The 18,482-nt window shown below is 33.9% G+C and overlaps 1 long non-coding RNA gene across 1 annotated transcript in view; it reads left to right on the top strand.

The window, feature by feature from the left end:
- The window catches only part of LOC126011604 (uncharacterized), a 223,310-nt gene that overhangs the window by 41,984 nt on the left and 162,844 nt on the right, over positions 1-18,482 (top strand). The gene's annotated exons all lie outside the window — the stretch shown is intronic.

The following is an 18,482-nucleotide window of genomic DNA, read 5'->3' as shown; positions in this document are numbered from 1 at the left end:
AAAATGATTGACCTACACCAAATCTTCTCACAGCTTTATCTATGTATACACTGTTTTATCTACCTCAGAGCAGTTCCCATGGTATGTTCTCAGAGGCTTGTTATGGAACTAAATGAACTAATTAGTGGGTAATTCCTTGCCAAATAGTTTGTTTACTCTCTTAGACATGGTCAAGAAAGTAAACAAGTTGTATACTTTAATGTTTCTCATTGGACTTGACAATACTGAACTAACCTCCCACTCATTCTCTTTCCATATAAGTATGAAACATGACTGGATACAATTCATCCTTTATAAAGGGCTCCCAAAAGACATCTTTAGACAAGACACCTGCTGCTTTTCAGCCCACATTCAATAATATACCAGATTGCTGGGCCTAGCTACACAAGCTTCTAATCACCAATCTTGTTGCAGCAACAGCTCTTTCAGCACAGAAGCACCTCCGAATGGAGTGTTGATCATATTGCATAATGCTTTCCAGAAAAGGATCAGCGCATCAGAAACAGGAAAAGGACAGATTGTCCTGATCTCCATCCTAACCTCGGAGCTAACCGGCAAGCAGATTTCCACTAAATTTACCCATCTCTCAACATCTATTTATAGTGATACTTGGAGGAGCTGAGGCCTGGATTAGCAATTTTTCCCCCAACAGCATATTACAATTTTCAAATATTTGCTAAAGTTGAAAATATTTTATTCTGAATACCCTTATCTTCCTCACTTAAATTCTAAAATAAATACTTTTCTGTGTAAGTTTAAACACATTTTACCTCTTAAAGGCAGAGAGGTTTATTTTATGATCTAAAAATTCTTGTTTAAGCACCGATTCCCAATGTATTCGTTTCTGGAGAAGGTATTTCTGAGATATATTTAGGGATTAAATCCTTTTCATGGCCTTAGTGACATTATGACTGAGGATGGGAAGAAAAATTTCTCTTTCACCATGCCAGCCCCAAGAACAGAATATAAATTTGAAAGAGAACTGTCATCAAAAACTTAATTTGATGGTATATTGACAATGGTTACCTACTTCCTAGTATCAAAATAAAATTAATGTCTCTTGTCTTTGCTACCTACTTTATTAGAGTAACCTGAGATGGTTGTTAAAAAGTAAAACTGGGCTGAATTGCATTCATGTTCAAGTCTCTTGTGAAAGAGTAGTTAGTGTCTAGTGTTTTATAAAACTATTGCTTACTACTGAATCAAAGAAATAAATTATCTCCAGAAGATCTGTAAAGAAACAGAAAAATGTTGGCATTTTTATTTTAGCCCAATCAAGCTGACAGATTATTCAACCAAATTGTGAAGTAACCAATATGTGAGGCCTTAATATGTAATGCTGTAAATAATGTTGTGTGTTACCTAATTATAATAAGAATAGCTTTTTTAATATAATTTTTATTTTGATCATAGTGGCTTACATATTGTTGACAATAATATTTTAGGTACATATTTACATAAAATCAGGGGGGATTCCCATCACCAAATTGTCCTCCCTACACCTCCGTTTTAGCTTTTAAGCTTTTAGAATTATGTTAATTTGTGCAGCGAGTGATAAGAATAGTGTAGGGACTCACATATTATTATGATGTCATATGAGAAAACTACGATATAAATGAATAGATATACTAGAAATAACAGAGCCAGGAGAAAAAATTTGTATCTTTCTTTTTATAAACTAGGAGTTTATCATGGATACTAATAAAAAATGTAGCATAGAAAAAGGGAACATTTTGTAAATTCACTTATGAGTTAAAACAATCTTTTATTTTTTTTGGGGGGGGTTGGGCCATACCAATTGGTGCTTAGGCATTACTCCTAGCTCTATGTTTATAAATCACTCCTGTCAATAAATAAATAAATAAATAAATAAATAAATAAATCACTTCTGGCAGGCTCAGGAGACCATATGCGATGTTGAGGATCGAACCCAGGTAGGTCCTTTTGTCATTGCATGCAAGGCAAGTGCCCTATCACTGTGTTATAGCTCTGTCCCCAAGTTATGGCAATATTTTAAAATTATATTGAAGAGTCTTCTCTTCTAATAATTATTTTACATTAGTTTATTGCGCTTAGAAAATATTGATAGTATTGGTAAAAGATATTCTAAGCAACCCACATATATACCTATATATTGGATAAAGTATACAATGTATTATTATGTCATGCAAATATAATTATTTGTATATATTATTATAGACTGATAACAATATAAATAAGACATAAAAGTGATGATAAAATATGATAGTATTTTATAATGTAATTTTTTGTATATAGTGTCTATATTTATAACACAAAAAGCATACATGTAGTCCATTACCTATACTTAAGCATAAATTCATAGGAATGCCATATATATTATTGTTTAGTAGATATGATAATTCAAAATAAAGATATACTGTTGCCTACTCAATTTCTATGAGAAAACAAAAACAAAAAACATTTTAAATGTAAATGTTCATTTCCTGAGAAAAAAAATGTGGAGTAAAACCATGAAAAAGTTAATAAGGAATTCCAGGTGGAAGAACTTAGGGAAAATATACTTGCTCTTAAAATTTTAAAATATGGATGAAGTGAAGCTTCTTTATTTTTCTCATTTCTGTCCTCATTTGCTGAAGAAAATGGGAATTCCTGAACCTGCTGGTAATGTGAAACCATGAAGAAACAGTTGAGGACGAGAACTAATATTAGTCTTCAATGAGACCATAAAGCTATTAATTTAATAATCCATGAAAATTCTTGTGGTGAATCAAGTTTTATCACATGATGTCAGTAATTTATGCTTATAATTTGCAGAATTGTCAGGTGTCTATAATGTAAACAATCTCAAAAATATAACATTTCTGAACACATGTTCAGTCCTCTCTAATTGATTTTTATGCGTATCTTCTTTGAAAGACAAGTATTATATACATGAACTGTACTTTAGAAACCTAGCATTGCTGTAACTAATTGCTACAAATTTAATAGTTAAATAAACATGAAAGAATTACCTTAAAGTTCTGCAGTTCAGAAGAGTGACATGGGTTCACTAGACTGAAATTAAGATAGCTGGACTACATTTCTTTCTGAGAGTTATTTGTTTTCTTTCTTTTCATTTCTAAAAGCAACCCATAATCCTTTCTATTCTAAGACAACAATCACATCTCATGGAGATAATGCTATCTTTGTTATATCTACTTCTCTTGATCTGCACACCTCTTCTAAAAACCCTGGTAATTCTGTTGGACTCATCAGAATTAATCAGAATAATATCCATCTCAAGATACTTAGTTGGATCTTCTATGTCTCTTTTGCTTTATGACACTCTTCTATGACAATTTAGGAAAGAATAATAGCTGGATTTATTGGTGCCATTTGGTTAGGAGAATATTTTATAAGATGGGGAGGGAGCTAAAAAAGGAATCATTCATTTTTGTTCAACTTGAACTTTGTACCTCACTTAATAAATTATTCATTAATGGGCTGGAAAGATAGCACAGCAAGTTGAGTACTTGCATGTGGGCACCTAGATTTAATCCTTGGCATAATATGGTCCCCTTAGTAAAGACAGGAATAATCACTGAGTATTGCCAGGTATGGCAATAAATTAATAAACAAATACATTAATAAATAAACAAGCCATAAATCTTTTGTTTGTTATTTATAGGAATGTTATTGAAAGAAACTTAAAGACTGAGATGTTATAGATAAATACATGAAGGACTAGCTAATGAACATAAAAAATGTGTTCTTTATCCATTGACTTTGATTTTCTGTTAGTTTTCTTCATTCTAGATCAGGCAGAAAAGATAGTGAACAGCATTTCCCAGTACATATTCAAAAAGCTAAGAATATCCCATTAATATAAAGTTCAAGAACAGAGATCCTAATTTCTCCAGAATTTTACAATAAAATTGCAGGACTGGAAAGTTCAACTATATCTGAACCTAAACAATATACTCATGCTATATCCAATAGGGTACCATAACTACTAGGGTTATGTTAAACCTAAGGTACTAATATTACTCTTATAAAATTCTTAATTTTTGAAGTATACCACATTTTTAAATCAGCATTTGGACATTACAACAATTGGGGCTGTGTTGTATTCTTCACTGATCTCTCTCAACCTAAATCCCATGCTCTTAATTTCCCAGAGCAACCTTTGTTATTTTAATTTTATAATTATTTTAATAAAGCCTATCTTGTACTTAAAATGGTAGATTTCCTTGCCAGCCACCACAACCCAAACCTAATTTACTTCAAAGTTTATTACCACTTTTCCATGAAAAATGTTAAGCCATTCTCTAACTTTATGCCAAATATAGAATCTTCTTCTGCTAGTTGCAAATTGCATTTGGTTTATTTTGTTTTGGTGCTTAGATCTACTTTGATTGTAATTTCAATGCTTCCCTTTGATTTCCATCTCATACTGAGAAATTCTGTGAAAGCAACTTTTCTCCCTCTCTCATGTGAGAGAATGTTTGGAGAAGTATGAGATCAAATGTTCAGAATATAATTTAAGGGGCATGGTTCACTCAGAAGTGCCTTGTTTCATCTTTGTTCATGTGTTCCCAAGTGTTACAAACCTTAGATTTTACTTCTAGCACTTAGATTCACTTTAATCTAGAACACTGAAAACTAGGTGCATGACAAAAATATAGAGGCTTCAGAATGTGAAAATAACTGCAGAGTTTTTTTGTTTTGTTTTGTTTTGTTTTTGTTTCTGGTTTTGGGGCCACACCGGTGACACTCAGGAGCTACTCCTGGCTATGTGCCCAGAAATTGCTCCTGGCTTGGAGGACTATATGGGACTGGACGCTCGAACCATGGTTCGTCCTAGGTCAGCTGCATGCAAGGTAAAGCACCTTAAAAATGCACCACCTCTCCTGGCCTTAGAGTGGAGAGGCATGGAGTGGGTGAGCAAATACAGTTTAATCTCTAAAATTTGGGAAGCAGGTAGACCCCACGTGGTAATGATGTCATGACAAATAGATTTGGAAATCAAAAAGAAATTGCTTCCTAAAGGACAGGACATAATACAGAGTCAGTAAGAGGGACTGTTTAAGTTATTTCTTAATTTGAGTGACTAAGAGAAAGGGGCACAATCACTTTGCAGGAAGCCAGAAAAGTAGTATGTATAATTATAACTGTCTTTGGCAAAAGAAACACAATCTCAGTGTGATGCATGTAATGTCCAGGACTCAGTTTATATTCCATACGTGAACTATAGATACCCACAAAACTGCAGATGCTCTCCTCTGCAGCAGCAAGGGGGCTTGATTAGAAGCTCTGTCTCCAGAATTTTTATATCAACCTAGGGGACAAAGTGAAGGAAAAATATCCTAAGTATATCTAATAACTTAAACATAAAATGTCTGACTTCACATATAATGAACTGATTGCATTTTCTGACAAAAGAAAAATAAATAGCTTTAAACATAGTAATTAAGAGAAGTGATGTTTTTTTTTTTTTTTTTTTTTTTTTTGGTTTTTGGGCCACACCCGGTGATGCTCAGGGGTTACTCCTGGCTATGCGCTCAGAAGTCGCTCCTGGCTTGGGGGACCATATGGGACGCCGGGGGATCGAACCGCGGTCCGTCTCCTAGGCTACGCAGGTAAGGCTTACCTTACCTCCAGCGCCACCGCCCGGCCCCGAGAAGTGATGTTTTAAAAATAAATTTTATGACTTTTTCCCATCCAATATATTAATGGGATGATATTGCACATGTTTTATAAAACATTATAGATTTTTCCTGATTGAAAACAATCCCAACATACTCATGAAGGTATTCTCAAAATAAATAAACTTTTCCTCTCACCATGGGCTGAAAATGGAGCTGAATTGCAGTCAGGGATCCCCCAAGGAAGAAATGACTGGCACAATACAGTTGATGTGGAAGATACATCATTGAACCATTCAGTCTCACATTTTCTCTACTTTGAGGTAGTTTGAATAAAGGTGCACAGCTTTGAATCACAGTTCAATCATGGCTACACTAATATAATGAACTAGTGGAAATTTATTTTGATATCTTAGGTTCAGTTAATTATATCATCCCTTGTATGCTTTCTGAACCTACCATTTACTTATATGTCAAGAACTTAGAACAGCAAAAGCTACTTAGAAAGAGCACTTCGAAGTCATGCACTGACTTTAGCACTTTCTTTGAATTATTTTTCTGAAATACAATAATAACTTGTAATGAATACTACTGCTGTTTGGACTTTAATATATGAAAACTGAGAAATGTTATAATAGAACTTGAGAAAAAAATAGTATAACAGAAACTTCATGAAGTCTATTTTTCTTTCTACCTAGGCACACATTTGGCTATGTTTTCTGTCTCATAGTTTTCTGTTTCGTATGTTTTCTGTCTAATGTGTTCTGTTCCTGCCAAATGCAACGTAAACCAATATGATGTTCTTCACTCATGGTCCTGATCTTCATATATCTTTCATATATCTTCCACTGATTTTCCCATAAGTTAGCTGGATGTCGGTGCATTGGGAAGCTACCATTCATCTCAAGATCTAAAAAATGATAATCTGGAATGATTTTCTCATTTCCTCACTACATCTACTGTTTATATTTTATAAGAGCAAGAAGTAAGCTCCTGGTATGTTAAATCATAAGAGTATTGTATTTAACTGTATTTAAAATTACCTTGACCAAAAATACCTAACTAGAACTAGTTTTTCTTGTTCCATAGAAAATGGGGAGTAATAAAATAAGGATTCTACATAAGGTCATTCAGTGGTAGAATCTGACAATGCCCTCACTAATGCATTCACTAAATGCTTATATGAAAAAAATGTAATATCTTCTATTTTTGGTCCACACTTGGAGGCACAAAGGGGTTACTCCTGTTTTTGTACTCAAAAATTCTTCTTGGTAGGCTCAGGGCACCATATGGGATGACTGGGATATAACCTAGGTGTATCCAGGGTTAACACCATGCAAGGCAGATGCACTTCCTGCTGGGCTATCACTCTGGCCCCCAAAATATGTAATATATTTGAACTAGACGGCATTCCCACCAACAGTGGATAAGAGTTCCTTTCACCCCACATCCCCGCCAACACTGTTTATTCTCATTCTTTGTGATGTGTGCCATTCTCTGTGGTGTGAGGTGGTATCTCATCGTTGTTTTGATTTGCATCTCCCTGATGATTAGTGATGTGGAGCACTTTTTCATGTGTCTTTTGGCCATCTGTATTTCTTCTTTGTCAAAGTGTCTGTTCATTTCTTCTCCCCATTTTTTGATGGGATTAGATGTTTTTTTCTTGTAAAGTTCTGTCAGTGCCTTGTATATTTTGGAGATTAGCCCCTTATCTGATGGGTATTGGGTGAATAGTTTCTCCCACTCAGTGGGTGGCTCTTGTATCTTGGGCACTATTTCCTTTGAGGTGCAGAAGCTTCTCAGCTTAATATATTCCCATCTGTTAATTTCTGCTTTCACTTGCTTGGAGAGTGCAGTTTCTTCCTTGAAGATGCCTTTAGCCTCAATGTCCTGGAGTGTTTTACCTACATATTGTTCTATATATCTTATGGTTTTGGGGCTGATATCGAGGTCTTTAATCCATTTGGATTTTACCTTCGTACATGATGTTAGCTGGGGGTCTAAGTTCAATTTTTTGCAAGTGGATACCCAGTTGTGCCAACACCACTTGTTGAAGAGGCTTTCTTTGTTCCATTTAGGATTTTTTGCTCCTTTATCAAAAATTAGGTGATTGTATGTCTGGGGAACATTCTCTGAGTATTCAAGCTTATTCCACTGATCTGAGGGCCTGTCCTTATTCCAATACCATGCTGTTTTGATAACTATTGCTTTGTAGTAAAGTTTAAAGTTGGGGAAAGTAATTCCTCCCATATTCTTTTTCCCAATGATTGCTTTAGCTATTCTAGGGTGTTTATTGTTCCAAATAAATTTCAAAAGTGCCTGGTCCACTTCTTTGAAGAATGTCATGGGTATCTTTAGAGGGATAGCATTAAATCTGTATAATGCCTTGGGGAGTATTGCCATTTTGATGATGTTAATCCTGCCAATCCATGAGCAGGGTATGTGCTTCCATTTCCGCGTGTCCTCTCTTATTTCTTGGAGCAGAGTTTTATAGTTTTCTTTGTATAGGTCTTTCACATTTTTAGTCAAGTTGATTCCAAGATATTTGAGTTTGTGTGGCACTATTGTGAATGGGGTTGTTTTCTTAATGTCTATTTCTTCCTTATTACTATTGGTGTATAGAAAGGCCATTGATTTTTGTGTGTTAATTTTGTAGCCTGCCACCTTGCTATATGAGTCTATTGTTTCTAGAAGCTTTTTGGTAGAGTCTTTAGGGTTTTCTAAGTAGAGCATCATGTCATCTGCAAACAGTGAGAGCTTGACTTCTTCCTTTCCTATCTGGATTCCCTTGATATCTTTTTCTTGCCTAATCGCTATAGCAAGTACTTCCAGTGCTATGTTGAATAGGAGTGGTGAGAGAGGACAGCCTTGTCTTGTGCCAGAATTTAGAGGGAAGGCTTTTAATTTTTTTTCCATTGAGGGTAATATTTTCCACTGACTTGTGGTAGATGGGCTTAAGTATATTGAGAAAGGTTCCTTCCATTCCCATCTTGCTGAGAGTTTTGATCAAGAATGGGTGTTGGACCTTGTCAAATGCTTTCTCTGCGTCGATTGATATGATCATGTGATTTTTATTTTTCTTGCTGTTGATGTTGTGTATTATGTTGATAGATTTACGGATGTTAAACCAGCCTTGCATTCCTGGAATGAAACCTACTTGATCGTAGTGGATGATCTTCTTAATGAGGCATTGAATCCTATTTGCCAGAATTTTGTTGAAGATCTTTGCATCTGCATTCATCAGCGATATTGGTCTGTAATTTTCTTTTTTCGTAGCATCTCTCTTATCCACTGCTGGTGGGAATGCCGTCTAGTTCAACCTTTATGGAAAGCGATATGGAGATTCCTCCAAAAACTGGAAATCGAGCTCCCATACGATCCAGCTATACCACTCCTAGGAATATACCCTAGGAACACAAAAATACAATACAAAAACCCCTTCCTTACACCTATATTCATTGCAGCTCTATTTACCATAGCAAGACTCTGGAAACAACCAAGATGCCCTTCAACAGACGAATGGCTAAAGAAACTGTGGTACATATACACAATGGAATATTATGCAGCTGTCAGGAGAGATGAAGTCATGAAATTTTCCTATACATGGATGTACACGGAATCTATTATGCTGAGTGAAATAAGTCAGAGAGAGAGAGAAAAACGCAGAATGGTCTCACACATTTATGGGTTTTAAGAAAAATGAAAGACATTCTTGCAATAATAACTTTCAGACACAAAAGAGAAAAGAGCTGGAAGTTCCAGCTTACCTCAGGAAGCTCATCACAAAGAGTGATGAGTTTAGTTGGATAAATAACTACATTTTGAACTGTCCTAATAATAAGAATGTATGAGGGAAATTGAGAACCTGTTTAGAGCAGGCGGGGGTCGGGTGGGGAGGAGGGAGACTTGGGACATTGGTGATGGGAATGTTGCACTGGTGATGGGTGGTGAGAAAAAAAATATGTAATATATTTTACCTTGTTTCTCATCAAACTACTTTTCTCAATGATGTTCTTTTATTTATCATTAGAGCTCAGTATCAGTTTAATTAAAGAAATCAGATAAAGATCATGAAAGACAATACTTTCTCCTATTTCAAACTGTATTACAAAGTCATAGTAATGAAAACAGTATGATACTGGAATTAACGAAGATTCTCAGATCAATGGAATCAAATTAAAAGCTCAGAGACAGACCTTTAGAAATAGTGACAGTTACTCTTCCCACAGGGGACCAAATTTTATAAAGTGGAGCAAAGAAAACCTTCAAAACATAGGGTTTAAATACATATAAAAGAATTAACTCAAACCTCTATCTGATGTCATGCACAAAAATCAAAATGGATTAAAGATCTCAGCATTAGACTTGAATCCATAAGTTATAAGGAAGAAAATTTAGGCACAACTCGCCTTAACATTGAATCTAGAGAAATATTTAAGAAGTCAATGCCTTTCGCCAAGCAAATAGAAACCAAAAGATACAAATGGGACAAAAATAATTCAAGAACTTTCTGCATTTCAACAAAAACTGATCAAAATACAAAAATATCCAGGAGACTAGGGGAAGATATTTGACAATGACTCATTGAAAATGGGCTAATATCTAAAATAAATAATGGCCGATAGAACTTTATAAGAAACTCTAACTCCATAAAAAGTGGAAGAGGACGTAAATGTCCTCAAAGAATATATACAAGTGGCCAAAAGGAATATTAAAAATGTTCTACATATTAATCATCAGAAAAATGAAAATCAAAGCAAAAATAGCTATCACCTAACACTACAAAGACTGACACACATCAAAAAGAACAAAAGCAATAGGTAATGATATTTTCACAGAGGGAAATTTCCTATTCACTACTAGTGGAAATGTAGACTGGTCCAGCTTTTCTGGATAATATAGTATTAAACATTTTTTGCCTCGTGACTTTGCATCCTTATTCTTCCAAGTTTTTACTTTGGTAATACACGCAGAAGTGCCTGAGCCTTATTTCTGAATCTAAATTAAGGAGTCTCTTCTGGTGGGGCTTCAGGACATTTTTGGTTCCAGAAATTCAATCCAGGTAGGCCCATGTACTGCAAGTCCCTACTCACTGTACAATTGCTCTTGTGCCTATACTTCCAACGTTTACTTAAAGTCATTGCTTTCAAATCAATGTTGCTTCTCAGGGGGGCTGGAACAATAGCACAGTGGTAGGGCATTTGCCTTGCAGGCGGCAGATTTGAGACAGAGCCAGGTTCAATCCTGGGCAACCCATATGGTCCCCTGAGCCTGCCAGGAATGATTTCTGAGCACAGAGCCATAAGTAGCCCTGGGTGCCATCCGTGTGGCCCCCAAAGCCAAAAAGCCAAAAGTAATTTTTTTGCTTCTCAAAGTTGTATGTGCTTGGATAGAAATTAAATCATTATGTTATAATTCATTTTGGCATCGTCTATATAAGAAACTCTCTATTTTTTACTTTTACTTCATGTTCATGTTAATCATTCAGACACTACAATATTCATTGAATCAGATAGTGAGTTTGGCACATTCTTGCATTATTATTTAGTTTCACAATAATCACATAGAATACGTATTATCTTCCTTTTGCAAGTGACCATACATACAATAAGTAAAACAAGATTCTATCATTCTCAGATACTAAAGTTACCTATTAAAGGATCTGGGACTAGTACTCAGATTATTTTTCCAGTCCAGTATTATTAGTTATTTAGTTCGCCTCTTTATTTTTCTTTGCCATGTTGAATATTTCTAGCATAGTGCTTTAACCATTTTCTGCAAACATAAATAACTCTAAGTTTTATTGATAAGAAAATTTGGGGGGGACCACACCTGGTGGTGCTCAGGTGTTAATTCTGGGTCGGCACTTAGAAATTGCTCCTAGCAGGCTCAGGGGACCATATGGGTTTCTTGGAATTAAACTTGGGCTGGCCTCATGGAAGGCAAATGCCCTTTTCTCTGTGCTATCACTCAGGCCCCATACTATCATACTGATAAAAAATTATATATGTATTTATATATAATGACAATTTTAATATAAAGTAGTTGATACAATTTGACAACTTGAGAAAAACTCTAAAGATTAAGCTAGATTGTAATAAAGACAAGCTATGCATTAATCTACTGAATAAGAAGGAAGAGCATCGTATTAATACCATGATGTGCTAAGACTACATGAAGATTGTCCTTGAAAGAACTAAACAAAGATTGAATCACAAGAGTCAAGTTTCAGAGCCTCAGTTTAAGATATTTCCTTCAAAAATATTTTGAAGGATTTTCAAGTATCTTTTTAATATTGAAAAATGCAATCTTTTTCAGACTAACAATATTTAAAAGAACATGTCATCAATGGGATATACATAGCAAGCAACAGTACAGCAAAAAATTAAAAGAATAATAAAAAATTCAATTATAAATATATGCATATCATAACAAAACTATGTAAATGACAAACAAAAAATTCTTTCTAATGACTTAAAATTGTTCCTATCTCAAAAAATTACCTAAATTAGATGAAATTTATACCAATTAGAGCACATTACACAGTTATAATAATAATAATTTAGAAATAAAGTACATAAAGATAGTGCAAGTGATGGAGAAGCACATGTAAGATTCTTCTGTTATTAAAATCGATATATAAGACCTAAAAAATATAAAAGTAAATACATTTCAGGAATTATTTTCTGAGCATAGAGCCAGAAGTAACCCTGAGCACAGATAAAAAAATTACAACAAAAATAAGTAAATTAAGTAATTGAAGGTAAAATAAAGAAGTTTGATAAAGAGTAAATAAGATTGAATGAAATACTAAATTATACTTAATTAAATCTGAGGGATGAAAAATGAAAACTAAAAGGCAAAAGGAAAAGACTAGTTCAAAGATTGTGAGATGTATTTGTAAAACCAATACCATCATTTAATTATGCAAAGAATGGACAAAATAACTCAATTAAAAGAATAATATTATCAGACTATGCAGGTGAATACCCTAGAAAATCTTGCTGAAAAATACAGCCACAAATAATGCAAAGAAAAACAAAAAGATTTATTATGAAAATACTAATTTAAAGAAATAAAGATTGGATCTATTAATAACAGATTAAGGAGATTTTAGGACAAGGAGTTTTATGAGATAATGGGAAATATTTAATTATGAAGAAAAGTCCATTCATCAGAAAGACATAGTATTTAATATCTTTGCACCTAATAACAAAGCTTCAAAATACATGAAGCAAAACTTAAGAGAACAACAACAAAAAAATAACACAATAATACCCCATTATATAAGCATTCATTTTTTTAGTATTTGATAACATGGTCTAAGGAACCCTCTTTATAATCTATAATATTTTCATGTTGCTAAATTCACATATATTTGTTTTATGATCCATTTATAATTTTTGAAAAACCTGAGAACTAAAAATATCACTTTTAATTATCCATAAGTCAAAGAAAATGAGAAATAAATTTGGAAATTAATTTAAAATATGCTAATGGTATATCAATATCAAATTTCATAGACTGTACATCAACCTTGCTTAGAAGAAAATGTATGTTTCTAAATAATGTTTAAAATATATTAAACTTATCTAAGATCAAAAAATTAATCATCTAAGATTAAAGTAATCAGCAAAGATCACTGTAGACAATTTTTTATATTTACAAAGGAAATCTAAACTAAAAAGAAATGTATTTCAAAGACTTAAGCAAAATTGAAAAACCCAAAAATATAGATACATAATAAAATGAATATCAAATAAATGTAATTGAAAATAATAGTACAATTAGAGAGTGATAAAAATTTAGGGTGATAGAAGTAGAGAGGGAAAAGAGAATATTAATTACCCAGAAGAAAAACAGGCTCTTACTCCACTTATTTTTTTTTCTAGAGGGGATAAAGCTTATTGAAAAGCTATTATAAATATTTTATGCTAACAATTTAGAAATTCATACAAATTCTTTATGTATGAAAACATTGAATCATTGACTTGTATAAGAAATCATATATTTATTTATCTATCTATCTATCTATTTATTTTTATTCGTGGGATACACATGGAAATGTACAGGCGTGACTCCTGGCTCTACACTCAAGAAATACTCCTGGTAGGATTCAGAGGACAATATGGAATGCATGGGTCAAACCTGGGTGGGCTGTGTGCAATGCAAACACACTGTATTATCACTCAGGCCCCAGATAGTTATTAAAAATAATTCAATAAACATCAAACTAACATATAGATATATGCACATATTGTAGTACCAGGAATGGAAGCAGAATTTCATCATGTAGACCAAGTTACCATGAACAATGGTTCAAAATCTTTACAAAGTACTGATGACTTGAATCTAGTAAAACAGAAATGAGACATTCATCCCAGAAGTGCAAATTTAACTGAAAACATAGAAAATAATCATTGCAAAATAAATCGTGAAAATATTTAAAGAAAATTATGTGTAATAGTCTCAATGGATATAAATCTAGAATTTAAACAAATTTTACCCTAATTCATAATAAAAAGATTTTTACCATGCAAAGAAAGAAATTTTCTCAGCCCTAAACAGACTTTATAAATAATTATAAAAAGATATCACAAAGGCCTATAGGGATATGGGTACAAGGCATATGATCAACCCCAATTCAATTGGAGGCATCCTGAGAACCACTGTTGTGGTTCAGGAGTGACCATTCTGGCAATGGCAATCCCTCTTCTTGAGCATCTCCAACCTTAGGGCATCCCAACGACACAGCTCAGCTTCCATCAACCTTTCCCTAGAACCACTGGCCCAGTTAGTAGAGAATCACCAGGAGGATCCCCCAAAGCCACACCCATGTACCACTAGGAAATTTCCATCAAAGTCTCATATCTGGTCACACTTAAGAGAAAGAGCGAATTACTTCCATTAACAGGAAAGTAGTTTTCTCACTTGTTTCTATTCAGTAATTACATTAGTGGATGAAAGAAGTAAAATTTCTTTCAGACAAATTGCATACAAAAATTTCTTTCATACAAATAAATTATTCTGTGCCAATAAATACTGCCAATTTCAGATGTAGATAATTGTATTGTTTTATGTAGATACATTAATAATATACATTTGAAAAATATGACTATATATTATGTCATGATAATATCAACATGAATATCTTATAACAGTATATTGCTATTTAATTATATTAGATTTTTATTATATAATATGTTTTTCACAGTAACATGAAACTAAAACTAAACAAATATTTATCAATACAATAAAAAGTAAATACATTTTTGTGATGTATTTTTATATTTATATGCCATAAAATTACTTAGGAGAAGAGTACATCAGGTAGGGTATTTGCCATGAACACAGCAGACTGTGTTCAATCCTTGGTACTGCACATGGTCCCCTGATACCCAGAGGGATTTGTCTCTGAGCACAAAATAAGGAGGAATCCCTTAGCCCTGCCAAAAGTAACTTCAAAATAAAAATAAACAAAATTTATATCAATAAATATAGTAATATGGCCATTCACATGGATGAGTTAAAAATACAATCCAAACACAAACAAAACACAAACAGTATTATTATATAATCTCACATATCTAAAGTTTTGCTTTCAGTAATGCTAATCCGTAGCGAAAGTAGCCATTAGTTGCCATTGGGTATTTAGGGCAACCAGAGCTGATTTGGAATGGTCAGAAGAGATTTAATATTGCCCAGGATGCTGGAATATTTTATGCTTGGATAGGTATGTGAGTTGTTATGCAGGAAGTAATTGTATTTGCAATTGTATAAGCAATTGCAAAGCTTATTGAGTTATACACTGGATTTCTATTCATTTTCTTTTCTAAAAATTTTACTGAAACAAAAAGAAAAGTAGTGAAAGAAAGTAGAAGGAAAAATAAAAGAGAGAAAGAATGAAAAAGAGAGGTGAGATAATATTAGTTCCAACGACTAGAGAGAATCTGAGATATTTGGGCATGTCATGGTCAACAGCTCAGAAAAGAGGAGACTCAAGATCCCAAAATATCAAAGAGAAAATCAAAACTTTTCTAACTTTTAAAATGCCCAAACTAAATTTTGACACAAAAGGGAAATATACTTGGGAAATATAAGATGGCGGAAATGAGCTCTCCACTCTGACTTCTGTTTCATTGGTTTTAAATGGCCTTGGGAGGTAGAAAAGTACATTTCTCCAGGACATATCTGAGTGATTCTCTTGTTCAGTTCCTTTAACTTGGAATAAAAAAAAAAAAAGTTGTCCCAAATTGTTCCCTGTATTTCTGCCAAATTTTTATGTGAAAAATCGGATGGCAGGTGCTTCATTCTCTAGTTCTTAGAAGGATTTGTTCCCAAGTTTGAATGGAGTCAGTTGTGCAATGCTTATCCCTCACTCTCCCCTTGCAGTCTTGCCCAAAACCTATTCTGAAGTACCATGGAATGTTAACCCACTTATAATTGCAATGACCATTCGTTTCTCTCTTTGTTACTTTGCTTTGCCAGGCAAATCACATCTAAATGCTTGGCAAAAAAAAGTTCTGCTTTTACTAGTAGGAAAAGCCTTCTATGCTGTCTTAAGTTTCTGTACTGGAAGGAAATGAAAAAGGTCTTAAAACCATGGAGAGAAAGATGTCTTAACAGCCCTCAATTGACACATAAAAATAACTTTTATTGCAATTTGCTGTAAGCTATTTGCTTATAGAGGGGAACAACCTAAGTTGGAGAATGCCATCTTGAGAGAAGAACTCTTTCCACCAAACCAAAATTAACCAGTTCAATTCAGAATGCACCATGATCCACCCAACTGAACAGTCAATTTATTCCTTTTTATTTCAGGTGATAAAACATAGATTTATAAATAAACTTAAAGGAAATCTAAATCAAGATGATAATGAGTTACCATCTTACACCAGTGAGGATGGCACATTTCAAAAATATTAGGAACAATCTGGGACCGGAGCGATGACAGAGTGGTAGGGCATTTTCCTTGCATGCAGCTAACCCAGGACAGACCAAGTTTTGATCCCCCAGCATCCCATATAGTTCCCAAGCCAAGAGCAATTTCTGAGCATATAGCCAGGAGAATCCCTGAGCATCACTGTGTTCTTTCTCAAAACAAAAACAAACAAAAAACAAACAAAAATATTAGACACAATCTGTGTTTGCAGGGTTGTGGAACAAAGTAATTGTCATCTCTGGTTCGGAATGCTGACTGGTTCAACTCTTATGGAAAAAAGTATGGCGTGTTCTCAATAAACTTAGACTCAAGCTTCTATATTATCCAGCAATCTCTATTTCTGGTATCTATAACAAGGACAGAAAAATATTTATTCAATAAGACATATGAACACCGCTATCCATTCCAATACTCAGTATTAGAGTTAAGAGTTAAAATCAACCTATATGTTCAACAACAGATGAGTAGATGATAAAGGTGTGGTATATGGAATACAATATAGGTGTAAGGAAGTATAGAATTATGCACTTCACTACAATATGGTGATATCAATTATGTGGAATTTAGAATAACTCCATGAAAGAATGCAATGGTCTTAATGTAGGTTGTCTAGATCACTTTTTATTCCAGAGAAGAAAATTAATTGAATGGAAGAAAAAAAACAAAAAATGTAAAATGATGGGAACAGGGGTCATGGGGACTCAGGTGCATTGGTGGTATTATGAAAGAACAGAAGTAAATGTCCAAGCCATGAAGTCAACAACAATGAAATCATAAGACCAAACCTTTAACAACCAAAATTAAAAAGGTTCCTGTTATTATGGTAGGAAAGGGAAGGAGTGGTAGTGGCACAGAATAAACTCTGGAAACATTAACAAGAAGAGTCATATATTCTTGGGGGAAAAAAACCCTGACTTTGAAAAGATATATTTTATGATAAAAGTATTGGAAACTTTCTGTGATGGTTAGAAATTTCAATGATTACATTTCAGGTACTTTAGGACAGAGATTTGAGGTTACGGGTGTGCTTTATAAGGTCTCATAAACTTATTTAATCTTCAAATTGCACCAAGAAAACTAATCACTCATTATTCTAATGGGTTGTGATTGTCAATTTGATTGGTAGTCAATTACATGCCAAGTGAATTAGAATATTATCCATATAAAGTCAGGTACTGATCTTTGTTTCTGCTTTTTGGTTTTTTAGTTTACTTATTTTGTATTTGATGATGATGCTATTGTTGCTGCTGCTGTTCTAGTTTGTTTCACTTTGTTTAGACCTTCCTAGTACAAATCTTACTTTTCTGCCAATAAATTCAAAGGTTCAATTCAAGTTCTCAAGGAGGATTTGGGGAAACATTTGGGATGACAGGAATAAAACCCAATCTGTCTTGGGTTCGAGCCCTGGCATCCCATACGGTCCCACGAGCCCATCAGGAGCAATTTCTGAGTGCATATAGCTACCTTCGTGCCACTGGGTGTGGCCTGAAACAAACAAACAAATAAACCAAGACAGCTACATGCAAAACAAATATACTAGCTTCTCTGTAATTACCCCAGAACTGTAGATATACATTTTAAGGGCAGAATTTCATAACTTCAAAACATTAGTAAGCAGTCCACAACAGCTAAAATTGTAATATTTTTGGTCTTTTGATATTATTTGGTGTTTCTCATATACTACTTATAGCTTTGTGCTCAGGAATCATTCCTGGTCAGGCTGAGGAAACCGGAGAATCAGACTGAGTGCAGAGGATCAAACCTGGATTGGATGCATACAAAGTGATTGCTTTATTTGCTACACTTTCTGTCAGCCCCTGACAGCAAAAATATTAAACCCATTTCTTGACCTTAATATCTAAAAGAGGTGCTCAAAAGTTCCTTTTCTTAAATGCATTCTGCTGAATAGGACTCATATCACTACTGGTATGATA

The sequence above is a fragment of the Suncus etruscus genome, chromosome 6 (assembly GCF_024139225.1).
Source record: "Suncus etruscus isolate mSunEtr1 chromosome 6, mSunEtr1.pri.cur, whole genome shotgun sequence".
NCBI classification, from domain to species: Eukaryota; Metazoa; Chordata; class Mammalia; order Eulipotyphla; family Soricidae; genus Suncus; species Suncus etruscus.
Note: the sequence above shows the minus strand (reverse complement) of the source record. Positions and strands in the feature narration are given on the sequence as shown.